We start from the raw sequence: 24,901 nt of genomic DNA on the forward strand, positions 1-24,901 counted from the left end.
AACCACCATGAAAAGTATCCTATCTAGGTACTTAGTGGCTTGGTATAGCAACAGTTCTGCACATCACTTCAAGGAATTAGAGAGTGGTAGACACTCAAGCTATATTTTTTGCTGCCTCAGTAAAGAAGCTAACATAATCAAAGACCCTATCCACCTTGTATGTTCTCTCTTCTCCCCTCTTCCATTGGGCAGAAGATATAAAAGATTGAAAGCACATACAACAGGCTCAAGGATAGCTTTTATCCCACTGTTATAGGACTATTAAGTAGTTCCCTAGTACAAGATGTTGGTCGTATGACCTCACAGTTTACGTCATTATCATCTTGTACCTTATTGCTTGCCTGCAAATGCACCTTCTCTGTAGTTATGGAGCTTTATTCTGCACCGTCACTGTTTGACCTTGTTCTATCTTCATGACTGTTTAATGAGCTGATCAGTATGAACAATATGTAAGACAAAGCAATATACACAAAATGCTGGAGGAACTCAGCAGGCCAGGCAGCATCTGTGGAAGAGTGTAAACAGTCAATGTTTTGGGCCCAGACCTTTCATCAGTCCTTAATAAGGGTCTCGGCCCGAAATGTCAACTGTTTTCTCTTTTGCACAGATAACTGCCCTGGCCTGAGGAGTTCCTCCAGCATTTTCTGTGTGTGTTGCTTTGGATCCCCAGCATCTGCAGGTCTTCTAAAGTATGTAAGACATGCTTTTCAGTGTATCTCAGTCACTGTTCCCTCTAAGCTGCCTGGCTGCACGGCCAAGGTGTAACTGAAATGCTCCCACGCACATAGCCGTTGTTGCAGCACAGCTGGAATTTTCTTTTATCTAATATTTTATTAAAGTACCATGCAGATTTCAGGCCATGTAAAAATTTCCTGCTTGGAGCAATGGTTGGGCCATGCAGATGTAAAAAAAATTAGAGCGAACATTGATCTCAGTCGATGTGACAATAATAAAACAAAATTAAAAGAAGCAAGTCATCGCCAATTGGACAGTACAAAGGTATATCAATGTGCTCAAAGCCATCTTGGAAATTTACAACAACCAAGATATCTTCTGTGAATCCCGGGCCCATGATGGAGAGCATTCTGACAGGCTGCATCACTGTCCAGTATGGGGAGGGGAGGGGGATACTCCACAGGACCGAAAGTAGCTGCAGGGGGTTGTAAATTTAGCTGCTCCATCTTGGGTGCCAGCCTACAAAGTACCCAGGACATCTTCAAGGAGCTGTGCCTCAGAAAGGTAGAGTCCATTATTAAGGACCCCCAACATCCAGGGCATGCCCTTTTCTCACTGTTATCATCAGGTAGGAGATACAGAAGCCTGAAGGCACACACTCAGCGATTCAGGAACAACTTCTTCCCCTCTGCCATCTGATTCCTAATTGGACTTTGAACCCATGAACATTACCTCACTTTTAAAAAAAAATAGTTTTCTTGTTTTTGCACGATTTTTAATCCATTCAATATACACATACCGTAATTTATTTATTCATTTTTCTTCTATATTATGTATTGCATTGAACATAATTGAACATAACATTGAACTTAGCTGCTGCTAAGTTAACAAATTTCACGACACATTCCAGCTGCTTAGGTGTGCTTTCCACATCAGTCACCAAATCTTCAAAACTGCAATGGAAACAAATCAAGGGAAGAAGAAGGAGATTTTGAAGAAAATAGAATGGTGAAGAGAGCCCAGCTATTGTGTGCAATTTCTCAGATTGGGGCGAAGCGCACTGCTCAGATAGTGAACCAAAGGCTGCACTACAATGAGTGCCTGGGAATCATGTCTAGGGGATGATCAGGCACATGAGGGAGGCAACTGAAGTTACAGATGAAGTTCTAGGATCCATGCGAAGAGGCAGGGCCCAAGTATTGGTGGGTGAGAGGATTGGCTGAGGGTTTTGTGTCAATGAAAACTTGTTGGCAGTGGCAGAGGCTGTGAGCAGGAGGAATGACTTGAGAAAGCAGTAATTAGTAAATGAAGTTACCTTAGGTTTTACTTCAGCCAATCCCTAATGCTCAGGTAGGATCTGCCCGATGATCAGTCTATCCCTGAATCACATGAACATCGTTGCCCAAGAATATTCCGTGGGTAATGATGTTACACTTCACAACCATGCATGCCTGGTGTAATTTCCAGACTAGCAAAACGTGATGTGGAAAGGATTAGAATCTTTTTCCTTCTAGAAAAAGGAATTTCATTTTCATACGTATATTGTTAAAAAAACAGAAGTTCTAGACTTCTGACATAGAAATCATAGAAAGGAAATGCCTGTGTCATTGAGGGAAGATGTTGGGGAGGATACATACCTATGAACTTAGTGGTGATTCAACATCTACTTATTGAAACCAGTGGGGTTTCTGTCATATTTCCTTTTTCCTCCTATGTGGCGTATTCTCTCTTTCATCAATCCATTCTTCCTACTGTGTGGCATCAAATCATTCAATTCCTCTTTTCCATCACCATCTTCAGCATCAGGGATGTTTCACCTCGGTGTGACACTGTGCAGAACGTGCTGATTGAAGATTCTTTAAAGCACTCACTGGGCTTCATTTGATTTGGGCTTTGAAATCTCTCTGTTCTGCTTTAAATTATAACTTGTAGTGACATAAGCTTTATTTACCTCATTGGGCCATTCTTAATGGCATCAGAATCAGGTTTAATATCACTGGCATACAGCATGAATTTTGTTGTTTTGCAGCAGCAGTGCATTGCAATACATAAAAATGCTACAAAAACTATAAATTACTATAAGATACATATATAAATTAAACCAAGTAGTGCAAAAAGAGAGCAAAAAGTAGTGAGGTAGTGTTGATGGGTTCATTGTCCATTCGGAAATATGATGGTAGTTGTGGGGTGTATATCAAAGCTGTTCCTGAAATGCTGAATGATTGTCTTCAGGATGCTGTACCTCCTGCTTGATGGTAGCAATGAAGGGAGCATATGATGGGTGAGTGGGGTCCTTAATCATGGGTGCCGTCTTGAGGACGGCATGGGTCACAGTTTGAGGATAAAGGGGAAGCCTTTTAGGACCGAGATTAGGAAAAACTTCTTCACACAGAAGGTGGCGAATCTGTGGAATTCTCTGCCACAGGAAACAGTTGAGGCCAGTTCATTGGCTATATTTAAGAGGGAGTTAGATATGACCCTGGTGGCTAAAGGGATCAGGGGGTATGGAGAGAAGGCAGGTACAGGGTTCTGAGTTGGATGATCAGTCATGATCATACTGAATGACGGTGCAGGCTCGAAGGACCGAATGGCCTACTCCCGCACCTATTTTCTATGTTTCTATGTTTCTTGAGGTGTCGCCTTTTGAAGGTGCTCTTGATGCTAGGAGGATAGTGCCCATGATGGAGCTGGCTGAGTTTGCAACTTTCTACAACGATCCTGTGCACTGGCCCTTCCATTGTAGACAGTGATTCAACCAGTTAGAATGCTCACCACAGTACACCTGTAGAAATTTGTGAAAGTCTTTGGTGACAAACCGAGTCTCCTCAAGCTCCTAATGAAGCCTAGCCACTATCGTATCTTCTTTGTAATTGCACTGATATGTTGGGCCCAGGACAGATCTTCGGAGATGTTGATACTCAGGAACTTGAAACTGCTCACCCTTTCCACTGCTGATCCCTCAATGAGGACTGGAGTGTGTTCCCTCGACTTCCCCTTCCTGAAGTCTTTGGTCTTACTGACATCGAGTGCAAGGTTGTTGTTACGACACCACTCAACCAGCTGATATAACTTACCCCAGTACTCCTCCTCGCCACCACCTGAAATTCTGCCAATGATAGTTATGTCATCAGCAAATTTATAGATGGCATTTGAGCTGCACCTAGCCACACAGTCATGGGTGTAGAGAGAGTAGAGCAGTGGGCTAAGCCTGCATCCTTGTGGTGTGCTAGTGTTGAATGTTAGCAAGAGGAGATGTTATTTTTTATTTGCACTGACTGTGATCTCCCAGCGAGGAAGTCAAGGATCCAGTTGCAAAGGGAGCTATGGAGGCCCGGGCTTTGGAGCTTATTGATTAGAACTGAGGTTATGACTGTGTTGAACTCTGAGCTGTAATCAATAAACATTTGTACAACTGTAACAGCATAAAAACTATAGCACTTGCTTGGGTGGATTGTGCAGAATGCCCAGTGAAATGTGCATCCAGATGAAACAGTACTCTATGCAGAATTAGGCAACCTGTAGTGATTCGAGTGATCACCTGTAGACACCAGCCTTAGCAAGCATAAGTAAAGCACCTCTAATCTATCAGTAGCTGATGATTCCTTAGTGCCAGTCGATTCCCCCTTGTTGCTGCTGATTGCATGAAACATTCAGCTAGGCTGTTTCCTGTAGTGGCAGAATGGCAGTGCTACTGTCCAATCAGCAATATACCCCACAATCTCGATAATCTACATACTTCAGCCAGGCAATCAGTGCATACACAGTAGTTCTGCCGTGCGTCTCTAGTGTCACTCACTACACAAATCTGCACGTGCTTTGCAAACACAATGCTGGGACAACGGACAAGCTGGGGGGACATAGTGGTGCAGCTAGTAGCCCTGCTGCCTCTCACCCTGAGAACGGGGTTCAATACTGACTTCAGGTGTTGCCTATGTGGAGTTTGTATTTCCTGTGACTGCACGGGTTTCCCTTCACCACTTGTTCTGGTTTCCTCCCACATTCCAAAGTTAATTGGCCATTGTAAATCTCACTTCTGTAGGTGAGCGGGATAAAATCTGGGGGCAAAGGAGTAAGGAGTTGCTGTGGAGAATATAAAAGAGAATAAAATGGGGATGAATGTCAGATCAGTATGAGTAGGTGGTTTCAGGAACCCATGACTCTGAAGCATGGAATTCTGAAATGCGCCCAGGTAATCATTAGGTTTGCCCTAACCCATCATGCCCATATTTTCATCGCTGTCAAAAAATTGTTGTTGTTATCATGTAACGTTGCTTGCATGTTTTTGCAAGATATATTAGAATGAAAAAGCAACCTTTCCTTTTTTCCCTTTTTTCTATGCAGCAGGAATAAATAAGTTTTCATTAATGTAGTCTTACATGCATTTTAATTATTGACTACTTAGGAAAACTGCCTCTGAGTAACTCGTACTGAAAGAGAATGACTTAACACTGACAGACTTCTCAGTGTACAGAATATTTCTGATTCCTTACACTCCATAAATGCAACGTCAAACAAAAACGTTACTAATAGCAGAGTTTAATGCTTGTTGCTTCAATCACTTTAAGGAAATTCAATAAGAGTACAGTCTCTGCAATAAAAACTAAGTGTTTCAGAATCCTTTGACTGAATTCTCTCTTGTGCCTGATATGAATTATCTGTTACATCCCATTTGGCAATTTATTCCTGCCTTCTAATAAATGGCTATTGGAAATAACTTCACCCAACTAATGTATTTCCAATTTATTTAAAGGAAACATTGCAGTGAAATACATTTGAAAATAAATACATGGTTGAACTTTTGAATTATGTACATTTTGAAAAGAAAATTCATATAATATTTCTTCACCACTGTTCTGTCAAGTTGCATTATCACAAAATTATTATAATGAAAATGTTCTAACATCAATGCAACTAGAAAATGCAACAAAAACCGGCCTGACACACAGAAAGACATCAGATGTAAATTACTTTATGTACAGATCTCTGGATGTGATATTTCAAACTACTTCTTGACTAAAAAATTACTATTATAATAATCACTGTAACCTAGTGAAACCCACTGGTTTCCTTGGCTGCGTAAGTCTGGGAAAAGACTCTCCAGACCTGCCAACCTTGTGAGACTGAGGTGGCTCTCCCACACCAAACCCTGATTTGTGTGGATGCTGTGTAATTTATATCCTGCTACGAATTAGTGCCACAAAATAACAAACAGTACACTGTATACGATTAAAGGAACTATCTTTATGAATCTTACCTAAAAGTTTGTGAAGAGCAAGAGGATAAGACGTTGAGAGAATAGGACCAATCAAGTGTGACAGTGGAAAAGTGTGTATGGAACTGGAGGAGATAGCAGAAATACTTAATGAATACTTTGCTTCAGTATTCAATACAGAAAAGGATCTTGGCAATTGTAGGGATGACTTACAGCGGACTGAAAAGCTTGAGCATGTAGATATTAAGGAAGAGCTTTTGGAAAGCAACAAGTAGGATAAGTCACCGGGACCAGATGAGATGTACCCCAGGCTGCTGTGGGAAATGAGGGAGGAGATTGCTGAGCCTCAGGCAATGATCTTTGCATCATCAATGGCTGGGAGAGGTTCTGGAGGATTAGAGGGTTGTGGATGTTGTTCCCTTATTCAAGAAAGGGAGTAGAGATAGCCCAGGATATTATAGACCAGTGAGTCTTACTTCAGTGGTTGGTAAGTTGATGGAGAATATCCTGAGAGGCAGGATTTCTGAACATTTGGAGAGGCATAATATGATTAGGAATAGTCAGCATGGCTTTGTGAAAGGCAGGTCATGCCTTATGAGCTTGACTGAATTTTTTGAGGATGTGACTAAACACATTGATGAAGTTAGAAAGAACAGTAGATGTGGTGTATATGGATTTCAGCAAGGCATTTGATAAGGTACCTCGTACAAGGCTTATTGAGAAAGTAAGGAGGGATGGGATCCAAGGGGACATTGCTTTGTGGATCCAGAACTGGCTTGCTCACAGAAGGCAAAGAGTGATTGTGGACGGGTCATATTCTGCATGGAGGTCAGTGACCAGCGGTGTGTCTCAGAGATCTGTTCTGGGTCCCCTACTCTTCCTGATATTTATTAATGACCTGGATGAGGAAGTGGAGGGATGGGTTAGTAAATTTGCTGATGACACAAAAGTTGCGGGTGTTGTGGATAGTGTGGAGGGCTGTCAGAGGTTACAGCGGGACATTAATAGGACGCAAAACTGAGCTGAGAAGTGGCAGATGGAGTTCAACCCAGATAAATGTGAGGTGGTTCATTTTGGTAGGTCAAATATGATGGCAGAATATAGCATTAATGGCAAGACTCTTAGCAGTGTGAAGGATCAGAGGGATCTTGGGGTCCAAGTCCATAGAACACTCAAAGCTGCTGCGCAGGTTGACTCTGTGGTTAAGAAGGCATACAGTGCATTGGCCTCATCAACCGTGGAATTGAATTTAGGAGCCAAGAGGTAATGTTGCAGCTATACAGGACCCTGGTCAGACCCCACTTGGAGTATTGTGCTCAGTTCTGTTCGCCTCACTACAGGAAGGATGTGGAAACTATGGAAAGGGTGCAGAGGAGATTTACAAGGATGTTGCCTGGATTTGGGAGCATGCATTATGAGAATAGGTTGAGTGAACTCGGCCTTTTCTCCTTGGAGCGATGGAGGATGAGAGGTGATCTGATTGAGGTGTATAAGCTGATGAGAGGCATTGATTGTGGGGATAGTCAGAGGCTTTTTCCCAGGGCTGAGATGGCTAGCACAAGAGGGCACAGTTTTAAAGTGCTTGGAAGTAGGTACAGAGGAGATGTCAGGGGTAAGTTTTTACGCAGAGAGCGGTGAGCGCGTGGAATGGGCTACTAGCGATAGTGGTGGAGGTGGATTTGATAGGGTCTCTTAAGAGTCTCCTGGATAGGTCCATGGAGCTTTGAAAAATAGAGGGTATGGGTAACCCTAGGTAATTTCTCAGGGAAGGACATTTTCGGCACAGCTTTGTGAGCCGAAGGGCTTGTATTGTGCTGTAGGTTTTCTATGTTTCTATGTTAGAGGGTTATTAAAGAAAAACAAAAAGAAAAGGGTGCATTTTAGTTAAACACTGAAATGTGCACAAGTTGGAGCTCGTCTTGAACTTTTCTGTCACTCACGCGCTGGGCCCTCCGTCAGTGCGATAATACACAGCAGTTTCTGAACTTTGCTCGCAATGCATCTTGAACAAATAGGTCTTCTACCAGGTCGTATCATATGACTGGTTCTCCCCAGCATCTTCTCTCTGCATGTCCTGCTGAACCAAAAAAAACCCCAAGTCCAATCTTAGCGTCCCTCACCAAGAAAACCTCCCCCTAATTCAACCACCTTAATTGGAGGCACACATTCCTCATCATCCCTTATCTTCAACAATAACCCAAACAGACTGACAGCAGAACAGACTGCTCTTACAGAACTGCTAAATGAAATACATACAGCATAACAGTAAAAAAAAATGAACTGGGCATTACACTAGGAAGATATGGATGTTAATTAGTACATAGCAAGGTACCACATATGTCTGTGAAACAAATCTCTAGATAATCTGTTTTACTGATTTGGTTTGCCACATATGCTCTATATGGATCAAGAGAACAAGAGAACTTTGCCTAATACAGTCTCAGTAATACGCTCAGTGGCCACTTAATTAGATATTCCTGTAATACTCAGTAATACAAATATCTAATTTGCCAATCATGTGGCAGCAACTCAATGTATAAAAGCATGCAGACATGGTCAAGAGGTTCAGATGTTGTTCTGACCAAATATCAGAATAAGGAAGAAATGTGATCTAAGTGACATTGGCTGTGGAATGATTGTTGGTACCAGATGGGGTGGGTTGAGTATCTCAGAAACTGCTCCTGGGTTTTTCGCACACTACAGTCTCTAGAGTTTACAGAGTACGGTGTGAGAAACAAAAAGCATCCAGTGAGTGACAGTTCTGTGGAAGAAAATGCCTTGTTAATGAGAGAGATCAGAAGAGAATGGCCAGCTTTGTTTAAGCTAACAGGAAAGCGACAGTAACTCAAATAACCATGCATTACAACAGTGATGTGCAGAAGCTCAGCTCTGAGTGCACAACCCATTGAACCTTGAGGTGGATGGACTACAGTAGCAGAAAGGCAAGAACACACACCCAGTGTATTTCCATGTTTTATGTATATGAACCTTAAGTTCGATATTTTGTTCAAATGACTGTCACGGTCCCGATCGTTAATTCCCTATCTTTCTCCTAGTTCCCTTTGATTGTGCCACGGTTCTGACCGTTAATTTCCCATTTGCTTCTAATTCTCTTTGATGATGACACACCTGGTTTCCATCAAGACTTGCAGCATAAGAACCCCAATGTTACAACCACTAGTCGCCAGATCATTGGTTTTGCCTGTGTGGTAATTAACGTTTTCTGGCTGCTTAGGACTGTGTGTTCTAAGTCTTGCTCCAGTTTCAAGGTTTACCTATGAAACTCCATCTCTCTGTGTCAAGGCTCTGTGTCCAGATCCCTCCTGTTTGCTGTTCAACCTTCACATCCGTGCAAGCACCCTAACTCAATCTCCGTGCCTGTGTCCTGCTCTTGGGTTCACTTGATTCACTCATTGCAACAACGACAGACCCAACAAATTTTCATAGGAAAATTACCTGCTCATATCTCTGCAGTGGTACTTAAATTCATAAACGTCTAACTTTTGTGGAAGAGTACTATTAAAGAGTGTAGTTAATTATACTATTCATCTATACACTGAGGAATTTCTTAACCAAGTATATCTTTGTTTTCATTGATCTGCCCAGTCACTGGTGTTTAGTGGTATATATGGAAGCTAGAAGAACATTCTCAAACATGCTGACAGTATTAATAATTGCATCTCTAATGAATAACATGAAAGACATCAGAAAATGAAGAACTCCAAACATATGCAGCAAGACTTAGACAATATTTGGAATGGGTTAATAAGTGGAAAGTAAAATGCGATGTAATTGTCATTTCCAACATAGGACAATCAAAATCATGAACTTTGACATTAACATGGTAAATTTGTGCCAAAAGAGCCTATCATAACCAGCCTAATGGACTCCTTTAACCAAAAACTTTCAAGCATCCAGTCACATTATTACTGTGGTCAAAAGAGCTAGATGGGCTGCGTAACCGGAAGTGAGTGACACCACAATCTTTTTTCACCATCCACCAAGTGTTGAGTAGGCTAGAATATGGAAAAATGCAACTCCAATAACACAAATGTTGCTAGGCACCACCTGGAACAATGCATGATAGTGCAGGGTTTGACGATGATGAGATGACTAAGTAACCAGATATGTAACACAGAGACCCGGACTAACAATTTAGAGACCCGAGTTCAAATGGTAGATGTGGAATTTGAATTCTTAGTGAAACAATACCAACCAGTCTTAAAAATGACAGTGAAAAGTTATCAAATTGCCAGAGAAATCCATTTGGTTCTCTAATTCACTTCAGGGGAGGAGCATGCCATCCTTACCTAGTTTTATCTGTATGTCATTCCTGACAGACCTATGTGCTTGATTCATAAATACCCTTGGAGTGCCCAGCAAGCTAATCAGTTGTATGACTATATTCAACAGACAATGAGTAAAATTGGTCTCCTCACCCGTCTTTGACCAAGGTACCAAATTCACTCCCAGCTCTGTTGATATTGCAAAGTTCTCCTGACAAAATGTGTGAATGTGTGTCAAAATGGGAAGACTGGTCAGGCAATAGCCTGAATGATAGAAATCCCAGTTTACAGACGCCCGATTCTTCCAACATAGTCCTGTCTCACCAGCCAGACAGGCACATTAGAGGTGGGACAGAGTAGGCTCTGGAGTCTTCAATATTGGCTCCAGACCCAATGAAGTCTCATGATGGCAATAAAATTTCCTCCTGGATAAGAGCTACCCTTCATCTCAGCTGACCAACATCTGGGAAAAAAACCCTGGGAATAAAAAGGGTATAGAATATACTCTATTGTTTTTAGAATATACTTGAGTGTTTATTTGAAGGTCCAATATCAAGAGTGCTCAGTAGCATCATCACAGTTGTCTGGTTGATGAAAGATCAGATCTTGTGCAGGTAGCAGATGAACCATCAATAAGGAGAAACTTACTTGACTTTGTTCTCACAAATCTACCTGTGACAATCCCAGTATCTTTTGGGGAATTAAACCCTATCTTCATGCTAAGTACACCTTCCAACATAATACATGACTCTACAAACACGCTAAATGGGGTAAACTCAGAATAGGTCTGGCACCTCAAAATTGAACAACCATGAGGTAGCAGCAGAAATGCACACCATTACAATATTTAACTTCATAACTTGGTTATTCCGTACTCTCCTATAACTATCAAACCTGGGGCTCAAGTCTGGATCAATGAGGAATGTAGAAGGGCTCAAGACCCGGCTGGTGGCGTAGTGGCATCAGCATCGGACTTTGGGACGAAAGGTCGAATCCAGCCAGCCGGCTCCCCTGCACGCTTTCCATCCGTGCTGGGTTACGAGCTGGTGATCTCTTTGGAAACTCACCCGGCAGAATGCAATGGCAAACCACTGCTATAACTTGCCTCGTACGCGGTTCCCCACTATGTCAGTGAGGCATGGTGGGAAACCGTCCGCTACCCGGAGAAACTCCGGATGCGACGTAAAGAGAGAGAGAGAAGGGCTCAGCAGGAGCAGGACCCACATGAAGAAGAAAGCCCTTAACTCCGAGTGGAGCCATCGGGACGTCATCATGATGGCATTTTTTTTAACAGGCTTTCATATTTTTATGACACCGAGTTGCTAGCTCCATGCTAAACCCAGCACGGATGGAAAGCGTGCAAGGGAGCCAGCTGGATTTGAACTTGGGAGCCTTTGCTCAGAAGTTCGGAGCTGATGCCACTACGCCACCAGCCGACTGGACCCGCATATATCAGCCTAATGAACTGCAATACAGACCTAGAACTATATAGAGCAGAGATGGAGGCACTTCAGCCCATCTAGCCCATGCTATCAAGTATCCATCTCTAGCAATCACATTTACTATTATGCTACATAATAAAACAGCATGTAATGTACAAACAGACACGAAATGCTGGAAGAACTCAGCAGGTCGGGCAGCATCTATGTAGGGAAATAAACAGTTGATGCTTTGGGCCGAGACTCTTCATCGGGACCCAAAAGCAATAGGGCAGTAGCCAGAATAAGTTGGTGGGGAGAGTGGAAGGAGTACAAGCTGGCAGATGATAGGTGAGACTAGGTGAGAGGAAGATGATGGATGTGAGTAGAGGAAACTATGAACTGACATGTCAGAATGGGAGTGAGAATGAGATGAATTCCCATTGCTATTCTGACATGCTGATTTCCCAGGCCCATTGTCTCCTATTAGACTGTTTCTTCTTCAGCCCTTTACCTCTTCCATCTATCTACCTCCCCCCACTTCTCACTTTATCCCCCTCCCCCACCTTCCCCTTCACCTGGTCTCACCTATCATCTGCCAGCTTGTACTCCTTCCCTTCTCCCCACCAACTTATTCTGGCTTCTGTCCCCTTTTTTTCCAGTTTTGATAAAGTGCCTTGGCCCAAAACACTGACTGTTTATCCTCTTCTGTAAATGCTGCCTGACTTGCTGGGTTCATCTGGAATTTTGTGTGTGGTGCTCAAGATTTCTAGCATATGTCGAATCTCTTGTGTTAATGCAATGAACAAATTACCCAAAATTCACAACCAATGGATTGGAACAAAGTGTTACAGACCTTCATATGTAGACGTGAAAGTGGGGCAATTAGAGGAGGTGGGTCCAAGTGCAATTCTATTCTCAGTGATGGTGAGGCCCAGCATGTCAGTACAAAAGAACAGGCTGAAGCATTCTCCTCCTCTTTTAGCCAGGAGCACTGAGTAGATGATCTATCTCAGCTTCTTCCCGAGGCCCTTGCCATTACAGAATAAAGTCTGCAGCCAATTCGATTCACTCCACACGTAAGGAAATCACAAAGAGCATTGGTATAGTGAAGCCGGAAGATCAGACAGCATCACACCCATACTATGGAAGATCTGTGCTCCATAATTATTTGAGCTATTAGCCAATCTTCTCTGCTGTAATTACAACACAAATATCTACCAGACAATGTGTAAAACTCATCACCATTCCATCATCATTGGGGGTCATATCCCATTCACTACTCAACAATGTTACACAATGTAGTCCAGAAGCAATATCGTACTTGAAGAAAGAGGTTCACCATCATTTTCTAAAGGGCAGCCAGTGATAGCCAAAATATACTGACCTGGCTAGTATCACCCAGTTTCCAAAAGGTGTACACACATTTTTTCAAAAGATCTATCCCTGCTTCTATAATCTCAGCAGTGCAATTTCATGAAGCTAATTACAAACAGGGAAGTCAAATGCATGTTTTGTTAATCAACTAACTAAAGGTACAAACATCGTAACATATATTGGAGATATTAGTCAAACTTAAGATACCCTACCCAGACAATAAAAAATGTTTCTTATTTTGAGCAATTCCCAGAAGTCAATGCTTCAGTGCATCATCACAAATACTGGATCTTTGAGAGACCAAAGATCAGTGCATTCCAATTCACAGGCAAGAAAAGCTTACTATTTGGAAAATGATGACTGGTTAAATGTTTGGCTATTTTTGATGAATAGTTTAAATACAAGTATTCAAATACCTACTATGCTGCCAAGAATCAGACATATAAAATATTTCTGCGTAGTGTTTAAATAATAAGTTATTGTGTTCATCTTTAGATTTTAGGAGTTTGCACATGCAATACAATATATTTCTTGCAAACAACAGAAATTCTGCAGATGCTGGAAATTCAAGCAACACACATCAAAGTTGCTGGTGAACGCAGCAGGCCAGGCAGCATCTGTAGGAAGAGGAGCAGTCGACGTTTCAGGCCGAGACCCTTTGTCAGGACTATTTCTTGCAACTTGTGCTCCTTCACACTAATCAGCTTTTAACATGGATATGAGGTAGTTCTCAGTTTAATCTGAGAAAAAAAGTAGAGTGTGAGATGCTATGTTTAGCAACAACAAAATATAAAAATTAATTTAAAGGAAAACAGGTGAGCCCGGAATGCAAGTCTAACTTTGTTTTTACTTTAACAGAGGCATGCACACATGACATGGTGGCGTAATGATGTATGCCATTTCTGTACCTTTATATATAACCCACAATGCATTATGTAAACAAAATCATGCTTAATCAAACAATATATTTACATTAATCAAATATTACTGAAATATTAAATACACAACATGACATAGCCAGTGCAGTTGCTGCTTGAAGACTCCAGTGAACTGAATGCAATCCTGCTCTCCTTTACTGTCTGTGTAGAGTATAAATGTTCTCCCTATGATGGTTCATAAGAACCTTTCACTGAACATCAGTAAGACCAAGGAATTGATTCTGGACATCAGCAAGATTAATTTAGGAACACATGTACCAGTTCTCATCGAGGGGGTCAGCTGTAGAAATGGTGAGCAGCTTAATTTCTTGGACATCAACATCACAGATATCTGGGTGTGACATATTGATGCAAACATGAAGAAGACACTCCAGTGGTCGTACTTCATTAGGAATTTGCAGAGACTTGGTATGTTACCAAAGACTCCAACAAATTTCAACAGATGTAGAGTACCGTGTAGAGCATTCTGACAGGTTGCATCACCCTCTGGTATGAAGACTCCAGTGCACAAGATCAGAAAAAGCAGCAGAGTTGTAGACATAGCCAGCTCAATTACAGGCACAAGCCTCCCCATATTGAGGTTGCCCTCAAAAGGTGGTGCTTTAAGAAGACTGGATTCATCATTTAGGCCCTTCATGATCTGGGACAGGCCCTTTTATTACTATCAAAGAGGAGGTACAGGAGTCTGAAGATGGATATTCAACACTTTAGGAACAGCTTCTTGTCCTCTGTCATCAGATTTCTAAACAGTCCATAAACCTATGAACACTACCTCACTAGTTTGCTCTCTTTTTGCCCTATTTTTAAATGTATTTCTTATTGTAATGTATAGTAATTTCTTGATGTACTTTGCTGTACTGATACCACAAAACAAGAAATGTTGCAACATATGTCAATGATAATAAACCTGATTCTGATTCTGACCAAATGAGTTTCCTTCAGCTGCTCTACTCTCCTCCCACATCTCAAATATGTACAGGTTGGTGGGCTAACAAACTGCTGTGAATTACCCTCTAATGCTGGTGTCAAATGCAATTGGCTGCATAGGTTTGCGAGCTGGCATGGGCTTGATAGGCTGAACAACCTCCTTCTATGTCACAAGGTCAAAATTGGAAATCCACAATTAACATCAGTGATTTACAGAAGGCTGAATTAACTTACCTTTGGGTGGTCTCTCATTGCTTAGGGCAAGTTTATTATACCATGCAGTGACTCTAACTAGAACAGAATTGTGGCAATAAGACCAAACAATATATATTTGGAATTTTCCTGCACTTAAGAATATTGCAAAAGTACATCTGTTTCAGTCTGGTGGTGAAGCCTTAATATTGAATAATTCTGGCCTATGTATGAATAGACTAGATTACTACAATGCACTTTTTACTGCCCTTCCAAAGCAACCTATTGACAAACTTCATTCAGAATGCTGCTGCTGGACTTTTTACTAAAACCAGGATGAGGGAGCATATCAACCCATCCTAGCTACTCTGCACTGGCTTCCTGAATTTTTTGTGCATAGGTGGTTTTTCCCTTCTTGATACTGAAGATGAGGTTTCCCCTGGTTTTTCTGAAAGCTGTTCTGTCTCCAAATTTGAAGGCAGCATTCCAGGCTTTTTGTAGGGAGCACTCCTCTGCATTCAGCCAGGGCATTTGGTTGAGCCGTGAGATAGCTGTTCTTGAGTTACCAACGCAGACATCCCACCTCTCCCGGAAGTTCTGCGAGTCTCCTGCATATTAATAGTGGCTCCCTGATGCCCACAAATTATGTACAATATCACAGAAATCAATTTTTTGAGAGCGAGTGAAAGCAAGAGAGAGCGCGAGAGTGACCAGGAGAGAGAGAGAGCGTGCCAGAGAGAAAGCAAGCGCGAGCGAGAGAACGCGAGAGTGACCACGAGTGAGAGAGAACGCCTGAGCGAAAGTGACCACGAGTGAGAGCGCGCATGAGAGAGCGAGAGAGAAAGCAAGCGAGAGTGAATGAGAGAGAGAGCGCGCAAGAGAGAGTAAGAGAGAAAGCAAGCAAGAGTGTGCGTGAGCCAGAGAGAGAGAGAGAGAGCGCGAGAGCGACCACGAGAGAGACTGGGCAAGAGAGCGAGAGCGCCATGGCAGAGTGTTCCAAAAAAAGAAAATATAAAATGTACGTCACCCCAGACTACCCTAAAGTGTACCCCTATCTAATAGAGGTCAAAATAATGAGAGTGTTGCTCGCTGCACTGTTTGCAATAGTGACTTTTCTATTGCCCATGGTAGGTTAAAACTGTAAAAGACATGTTGAGGTGAGTTTAACAGGTGTCATTCGTTCACTAGCATAGCTAATGTTATTTAAACTAGCTGGCTAGCTGCTAAGGGGCTACTCTATTGCAGACATCCCACCTCTCCCGGAAGTTCCGGGAGTCTCCTGCAAATTGATGGTGCTACCTCCCTGAAATGAGTTTTTGCAGGGTGAGATGTCTGCCAACGTCGTCTAGACACTGATGTAGCCAATGACAGATAAGGCATAATTCTCAAGGTTGTGGCTGCCTCTTTAAACATTTGCCAATTAGTCCATTCAAAACAGTCCCGAAGCATAGAGATTGGCTCATTAGGCCAAACGGTGATGTTCCTCTTGACTGGTTTCTCCATTTTCAGCAGGGCTGGGATTAAGATAATGGAGATGTACTCTGAGAGGCTAAGATGAGGGTGTGGGATGGCTTTGTAAGTACTGCAGCTGTATAAACATGGTCTAGTCTGTTCCCCTAGTGGTCATGGTGATGTGTTGGTGGAATTTGGGTAAAATGTCCTGCGGGTTAACATTATTGAAGTTTCCTGTAATTATGAAGAAACCCTCTGGATGCTTGTTTTGTGGAGAACTGATGATACTGTGTAGCTCTTGGTGTTTGCCCTTGGGAGATGTAGACAGCAGTGATGTACACAACAGTAAACTCCCTGAACAGGTAATGTGGCTGGCATTTAATTGTAAGATGTTCAATTGCCCCAGAACAGAGACTGTTAACTACAGATGAGTTTGTATACCAACCTTTGTTAATGTACACACAGATTTCACCTCTTTGAATTTCCCCAACAGGCAATTTCTGTCTGTGCTGAACCGAGCCATCCAATAGAGTTGAAACACCAAGTCGGGCATGTTGTTGTTTAAGATATCCTGGTGAAAACCAGAATGCGGTAGTTTCTCGTCTCTTCCTATGTATTCATTCTCAGTCTCAATAAGTCCATGGACTGGACGTTGGTCAGGAAAGGTGATGGTCCTGCTGCCTGTTTGGGTTAGCTCTCAGCTTAGCTGGTGTCCCAGCTCGCATGCTGTGTTTCTGTTTCTCCTCACACCACCTGCATCTGCCACACCCTCGGCCAGATCGCTGACACCGTGGCTGGTGTTCCTAGATTCTCTAGTCTGCTCAGCACCGCTATTAACTCAGTTGCCAGCGGATTTAAAGTAATTCTGTCTGAGAGTTCAGTGGTGCTGTATTCATGAAGCTTCGGTTGACTAGAAACTCTGAAAAACTACCTAAGACTTTAAACTAGTACTATTACTCGCCACTTACTGTGTAGGTCCAGACCTAGTCTAGTTTATGACAAAGCAACACTTCTTACTTGTCCAAGTTCAATTCCATTAGTATGGGATTAGTATAAGATTGGTACAGACTGATACTTAATGGTCAGCCCAGACAAGTTGGGACACAGTGTTTATTTCTGTACAGTATCAGTCCACATTTCTATAAAGACTCAAGTGTACAAATTGAAAACTTTTAAAAGCTATTTTAAGCAATTTAAATAATTAAAGACTCAATGAATATAAACACTATAAATGATTTTAAATTGACATCAGACCTCGGCAATCATTCTTGTCCTGTTAGATGAATGGGTTTACTCTCCCTGCATCAGATTCAGTGGGAAAACTCTTCAGAATAAGTACTCAGGTAGCTCTTCAACAATGCTTTCCATCAGGAGCTCAATGTTGGAGTACAGTCAGGGAATCGATAGCACAAAGTTCGTAAAGTGGGTGGTGTATTTGATCAAACAGTAGCAGCTCAACAGGGAGCTGCTGCCAGCAGCCAGCAGCATGTTACCACTTAAAGCAGGACACTAATGGAGGCAGCAAAAGTTGAAGGAATCAGCTTTTGTCACCGTCAACTCCTGAAGTCTGGGTTGACTGATTCACACAGCGATGATACACAGTCATTCTCAGTCAGTAGTCATTCACTCCACGTCAACTTGGTGCAGATAATCTGTATGGCAATCTTCCCAGTTTGAATCACATTAACTTAAATGTAAGGGTCACTGCCCGGTTCTTTCAGTGACATCAATTTTCTGCTATTTGTTTCCTCCAAGTAATTGAGTACAGATGCTGGCTCAGGCTCTTTTCTTTCAATCTGAACCTGTCATACCACCTTAAGTGTTGGTCTTGTTGCTCCTGAAACTAGTGCTGCACTGGTACATCACATCGCATTGGTTTCCAATCAATTGGAACTGTCATATATTTGGATGGACAATATACCATCGAGCCTGGTGAAGACTAGCACATCAGGCATTTTGTGGAGGAAGAAATAACCCTTTCAGCTTTATGCATAGCTGGTACTAAAAGACAAGAAGTATTTGTAATAATTTTTGACATTGTATCATAAAATTTATTTGAAAATATAATTCTGCAGGCTGCAGAGGAAGGGATAGAGCTGCTGTGATGTTCTCTTTATTACAATATGGAAATCCCTTCCCTCCTAGACAGCTTTATGAAATTCAAGCACACACTATAGTCACACATCATCCAAATATGATTATGGAGATTTATTCTGCATTGTTAAATGACACTACATAATAGAGAATACCATATTGCCTATGAGGCATAATGTATGTCAAAACAGTGCCTCTCCGAGGGCAATAAAGTCTGATCAATCCTAAATAATTTCTTCAGGTGGTGATAAATGGTGACATTTATGACTGAAGAGGCAAAATCTACAAAATCTGAGATTGATTGTGAGCAATCTGGATTGGATATGTCAGTTACTGGAGTTTGGGTATCAACACGGAAACAGAGAATTTAAGAGACCATTTGAACCTTCAGACCTATTTCACCATTCAACCTGCTCATCCACTGCAATACCTTGGTCCTCTAATTCCTTCTGCCCTTTAGAATAGAGAAATCAATCTACCATACCCTTTTCTTAAGTATATTTACTGACATAATAAAGTCTTAGAGCTACACAGCATGGAAACAGGTCCTTCAGCACAGCCTGTCTACGAGGAACAAATGCCCTTCCAAGCTCATCCCATGTGCCTGTGTGTAGCCCACGTCTTTTGAAACCTTTCCTAGCCAAGTACCTATCCAACTGTCTTTTAAAAGACTTGGCTTCCTTTCTTCCTATGGTAGAGGATTCTATCAGCTCCCTTCCTCCTGGGTGAAGAAATTTCACTTGTTTCCAGTTCTAAACAGTATACCATACACCGATTCTATGCTGTCTGCTTCTGGTCTTTTCTGTCAGCTTAGCAAGGACCTGTCCAGTTGCAGCAGGACATCCTTGATCCTTATTCAAACTGCTTTGCAATGAGCACCTTCCCAATTAATTACTGTATAGCAGCTTCTGGGTTTTGGTACCTGGTGCACAAGGACACATAGTAGATCATTTTGCACCTTTGCTTTTCCAAATTAATCAGAGTCAGGTTTATTATCACTGACATATGTCATGAAATTTGTTATTTTCTGGCAGCAGTGAAGCGCAATACATAAAAAAATTACTGTAAGTTACAACAGATAGATAGTCAGACAGAGAGAGAGACAGACAGATTGTCAGTACCTCCAGTTGAATTCTGTGTGTTCCCCCCCCTAGCTGTCAGTCTGTGGTTTTGTATTGCCATGTGCTCCTGTCTCCACTACTGCTCTACTCCGGCCCCTGTATTACTGAGTACTCCGTCTCTCATCTGTTTCTCATTATTACCTGTATTGCTGCCACCTGTGTCTCATTGTGCTCCACCTATCACCTGCCTCTCTGTTTATTGCTCAGTGTATTTTCAGTCCTGTGTTTTCACCTGTTTGTTCCCAGATTGTGCCAGGGAATTTTCCTGAGCCTTTCCAGCATTTGTATCTGTACTCTGTCTGGCTGAATACCCACTGTCTGTTTCCCTGATTCTAGATTTTGGATTTTTCTGCATGTTTTGATCTCTGCCTGAACTTTGACACTGAATTTGTTTGCACCTCGGGATTTTTTACTCAATTAATGTCACTGCGTGCACAGTATTGGGTCTGCAATTAGATCCCTGCTCCAGTGCCCTGACACAGTTAGACAGATAAACAGATAGAGTGAAATAGGAAATAACAAGGAATTACAGAGGTATGAGAGAGGAGCTGGGCAAGTTGATTAGCAGAGCAGCACTAGCTGGAATTTCTGGGAGGAATCTGACAGATACAGGATAGATACATACCAAAGAAGAAGAAATATTCTAAAGGCAAGATGACACAACTGGTTAACTTGTAGGTTGAGTTGGTGGTGAGGGAGGCAAATGCAATGTTAGCGTTCATTTCTAGAGGTCTAAAATACAAAAGCAGGGATGTGATGCTGAGGCCTTATAAGGCACTGGAGAGACCTCATCTTGAATATTGTGAACAGTTCTGGGCTCCTATCTAAGAAAAGATGTGTTGGCATTATAGAGGATTCAGAGGTGGTTCACAAGTATAATTCTGGGAATGAAGGGGTTATCATATGAGTAACATTTGATAACTCTGTACTCACTGGAATTTAGAAGAATGAGAGGGGATCTCATTGAAACCTTTTGAATGTTGAAAGGCCTAAACAGAGTCAACGTGGACAGGATGTTTTCCTTAAAACAGATGTGGAGAAATTTCTTTAGCCAGAGGGTGGCTACATGGAGTCCAGGCTGCCGGGTGTATTTAAGGCAGAGATTGATAGGTTCTTGATTGGACACGGCATCAAAGATTACAGGGAGAAGGCTGGGGTATGGGCCTGAGGAGGGGAAAAATGTATCAGCCATGATTGAATGGTGCAGTAGACTTGATGGGCCAAATGGCCTATTTCTGCTCCTATGTCTTATGGTCCTATGGTTTTATGGTATTAGTCAACCAATTCTCAGCCCATGCCAGCCTTTATACCCAAATTCCATATGCTTTAATTTTACATATTAATGTTTTAAGTTGGGCCTTACTTAAAGTGGGTTCTGTAACGACTCAGCATGTTGGAGTTTGGAGCTCAATTCCAGCGCAGTCTTTAAGGAGTTTGTATGTTCTCCCCGTGATCCCTGTGATCACATGGATCTCCTCCAGCTGCTCCACTTTCCTCCCACAGTCCAAGGTTAACTCAGCATTGTAAATTGTCCTGTCCTGTATATGGTTAGCGATGCTTCCAGTAAGATGACAGTGTCCTCAGATGCAGTGGCTTCTGCGGGGCCATCTAAAGGTGTAATTGTCTTTTTTTTTAAACATTTTTTTTATGATGGTAAGGCCATTAAGATCTTAAAGTACTGCAGGTCTGTTCCATCAGTGATTTGCTCATTGATAGAGAAACTAAAGGAGCTGGACTTGGTGTGGACCATGATGCTGTCTGCGACAGTGAGGTGCCGGTGCATGAAAGAGGAGTGCACCCTAACAGCGAGTGACCATCTTAGTCACTTTCCTTGTGATTGGAAGTGCTTATAGATGTTGGTGGTGTGGAATGCTGCAAGTCACAATATTGCTGATCATTGGTGGCGGACGGCGGGGGAACTGCATGATCTTGGTCATAGTTTGGTCTAGGCCTCGAGCCATAGTGTCGCCTGCTTGCTTTCAGTCACCCGGGGGGGGTCACTGGAGTAGGATACTCCACTGGAGGGCCAGAGGCAGTGTGGAGCAGTATCCATGTTGGAGTCCATGCTCCTCCTCACCCCCAATCGCCCCCCCTCCCCCTGCAGTGTTTGCTCATCAGGAGACAAGCTGTATTGTGTTTGACTTTAGACTGCTGCAATGTCATGGGCTCAGACTCTTGGACTATATTTATTCATCCAGCTGTATTTTACTTGTACCGTACATGTGCTACTGTATGACAGTCGGTACTGTGTTTTGCTCCTTGGGCCCAGAGTAACGATGTTTCGTTTAGCTCTATTCATGGTAATTCATGAATGGTTGAATGATATTAACCTTGAACTCAAACTTATAGTTGGATTGCTGGGTGGCACAGCTCACTGGGACAAGAGGGCCTGTTCCGTGCTGCATCTCATATATAACATCTGTTGAAAATCCAAATATAGGGCATTAGCTTGTTCCCCATATTTTATTATACTAATTAAATCCTCAAACTGCGGTAGATTTGAAAGGCACAATTTCCCTTTCATACACACAGATGTTGAATTTGTCTATTCTTATGAATACTTTACAACTGTTCTACAATTGCAGTGTTTCAAGATAATTTCAGTATTCTCCTCAGTGCTTGTATAAAGCATTCTCATTCTCTCTCGTTCCCTTCTTAGTAAGTCTTTTTGTTTCACCCTCTGCCTACCACCTGCTGAATTGTAAACTTCTCCAAATTCTGCTTATTCCAGGATCCTCCTTGGATCTAATACTATTCCTAATTTTCTTCATAAGCCTGTTTGAGCTCTCTTTTCCCTGATTATTTTATGCATGTCATGAATAAATAATTAATATATTTATGTATACATTCTTTAGATTTGCGCACACATTGACAACACTCTCCATTTCCTGTCCGTCAACCAATTCCTGCCCCACCTCATGACGTTGCCCCAATCCCATGTGCTTTGGTTTCACACACTAATAAACATTGTCTATTCATTGTCAAAGCATTTTGTAAAGTTCCCCAATCTATCAATGCCAGTTCGTGCCTCAAAATACTATAGCTTTCTTTGTTCAGACTCAGGAACTTAGTTTCAGGTTTCATAAAACTGAACTTTGAATTTTTTTTGCTGTGCATCAATCATGGGTCTGTGTTTCAGACCACAGTACTACACATAAACGTTACCACTCCAACTGGTTCTGCTTCCTGTCAAGGCCAAATCTTCTACTTCAGTCTCATGTGACCACAAGCCCTTCTTCCACATAGAACATAGAATAGAACAGCACAGTACAGGCCCTTCGGCCCACAATGTTATGCCGACCCTCAAACCCCGCCTCCCATATAAGCCCCCACCTTAAATTCCTCCATATACCTGTCTAGTAGTCTCTTAAACTTCACTAGTGTATCTGCCTCCACCACTGACTCAGGCAGTGCATTCCACGCACCAACCACTCTCTGAGTAAAAAACCTTCCTCTAATATCCCCCTTGAACTTCCCACCCCTTACCTTAAAGCCATGTCCTCTTGTATTGAGCAGTGGTGCCCTGGGGAAGAGACGCTGGCTGTCCACTATCTATTCCTCTTATTATCTTGTATACCTCTATCATGTCTCCTCTCATCCTCCTTCTCTCCAAAGAGCAAAGCCCTAGCTCCCTTAATCTCTGATCATAATGCATACTTTCTAAACCAGGCAGCATCCTGGTAAATCTCCTCTGTACCCTTTCCAATACTTCCACATCCTTCCAATAGTGAGGTGACCAGAACTGGACACAGTACTCAAAGTGTGGCCTAACCAGAGTTTTATAGAGCTGCATCATTACATCGCGATTCTTAAACTCTATCCCTCGACTTATGAAAGCTAACACCCCATAAGCTTTCTTAACTACCCTATCCACCTGTGAGGCAACTTTCAGGGATCTGTGGACATGTACCCCAAGATCCCTCTGCTCCTCCACACTACCAAGTATCCTGCCATTTACTTTGTACTCTGCCTTGGAGTTTGTCCTTCCAAAGTGTACCACCTCACACTTCTCTGGGTTGAACTCCATCTGTCACTTCTCAGCCCACTTCTGCATCCTATCAATGTCTCTCTGCAATCTTTGACAATCCTCTACACTATCTACAACACCACCAACCTTTGTGTCATCTGCAAACTTGCCAACCCACCCTTCTACCCCTATATCCAGGTCGTTAATAAAAATCACAAAAAGTAGAGGTCTTAGAACAGATCCTTGTGGGACACCACTAGTCACAATCCTCCAGTCTGAATGTACTCCCTCCACCACCACCCTCTGCCTTCTGCAGACAAGCCAATTCTGAATCTACCTGGCCAAACTTCCCTGGATCCCATGCCTTCTAACTTTCTGAATAAGCCTACCGTGTGGAACCTTGTCAAATGCCTTACTAAAATCCATATAGATCACATCCACTGCACTACCCTCATCTATATGCCTGGTCACCTCCTCAAAGAACTCTATCAGGCTTGTTAGACATCATCTGCCCTTCACAAAGCCATGCAGACTGTCCCTGATCAGACCATGATTCTCTAAATGCCTAAAGATCCTATCTCTAAGAATCTTTTCCAACAGCTTTCCCACCACAGACGTAAGGCTCACTCGTCTATAATTACCCGGACTATCCCTACTACCTTTTTTGAACAAGGGGACAACATTCGCCTCCCTCCAATCCTCCGGTACCATTCCCGTGGACAATGAGGACATAAAGATCCTAGCCAGAGGCTCAGCAATCTCTTCTCTCGCCTCATGGAGCAGCCTGGGGAATATTCCGTCAGGCCCCGGGGACTTATCTGTCCTAATGTATTTTAACAACTCCAACACCTCCTCTCCCTTAATATCAGCATGCTCCAGAACATCAACCTCACTCATATTGTCCTCACCGTCATCAAGTTCCCTCTCATTGGTGAATACCAAAGAGAAGTATTCATTGAAGACCTCGCTCACTTCCACAGCCTCCAGGCACATCTTCCCACCTTTATCTCTAATTGGTCCTACCTTCAATCCTGTCATCCTGTTTTTCTTCACAAAATTGAAGAATGCCTTGGGGTTTTCCTTTACCCTACTCACCAAGGCCTTCTCATGCCCCCTTCTTCCTCTTCTCAGCCCCTTCTTAAGCTCCTTTCTTGCTTTCCTATATTCCTCAATAGACCCATCTGATCCTTGCTTCCTAAACCTCATGTATCCTGCCTTCTTCCACCTGACTAGATTTTCCAC

General features: G+C 42.4%; 1 protein-coding gene across 6 annotated transcripts in view; it reads right to left on the bottom strand.

The window, feature by feature from the left end:
• The window catches only part of LOC140196016 (E3 ubiquitin-protein ligase MARCHF1-like), a 606,033-nt gene that overhangs the window by 313,229 nt on the left and 267,903 nt on the right, over positions 1-24,901 (bottom strand). The window lies entirely within an intron of this gene.

The sequence above is a fragment of the Mobula birostris genome, chromosome 4, assembly GCF_030028105.1.
Source record: "Mobula birostris isolate sMobBir1 chromosome 4, sMobBir1.hap1, whole genome shotgun sequence".
NCBI classification, from domain to species: Eukaryota; Metazoa; Chordata; class Chondrichthyes; order Myliobatiformes; family Myliobatidae; genus Mobula; species Mobula birostris.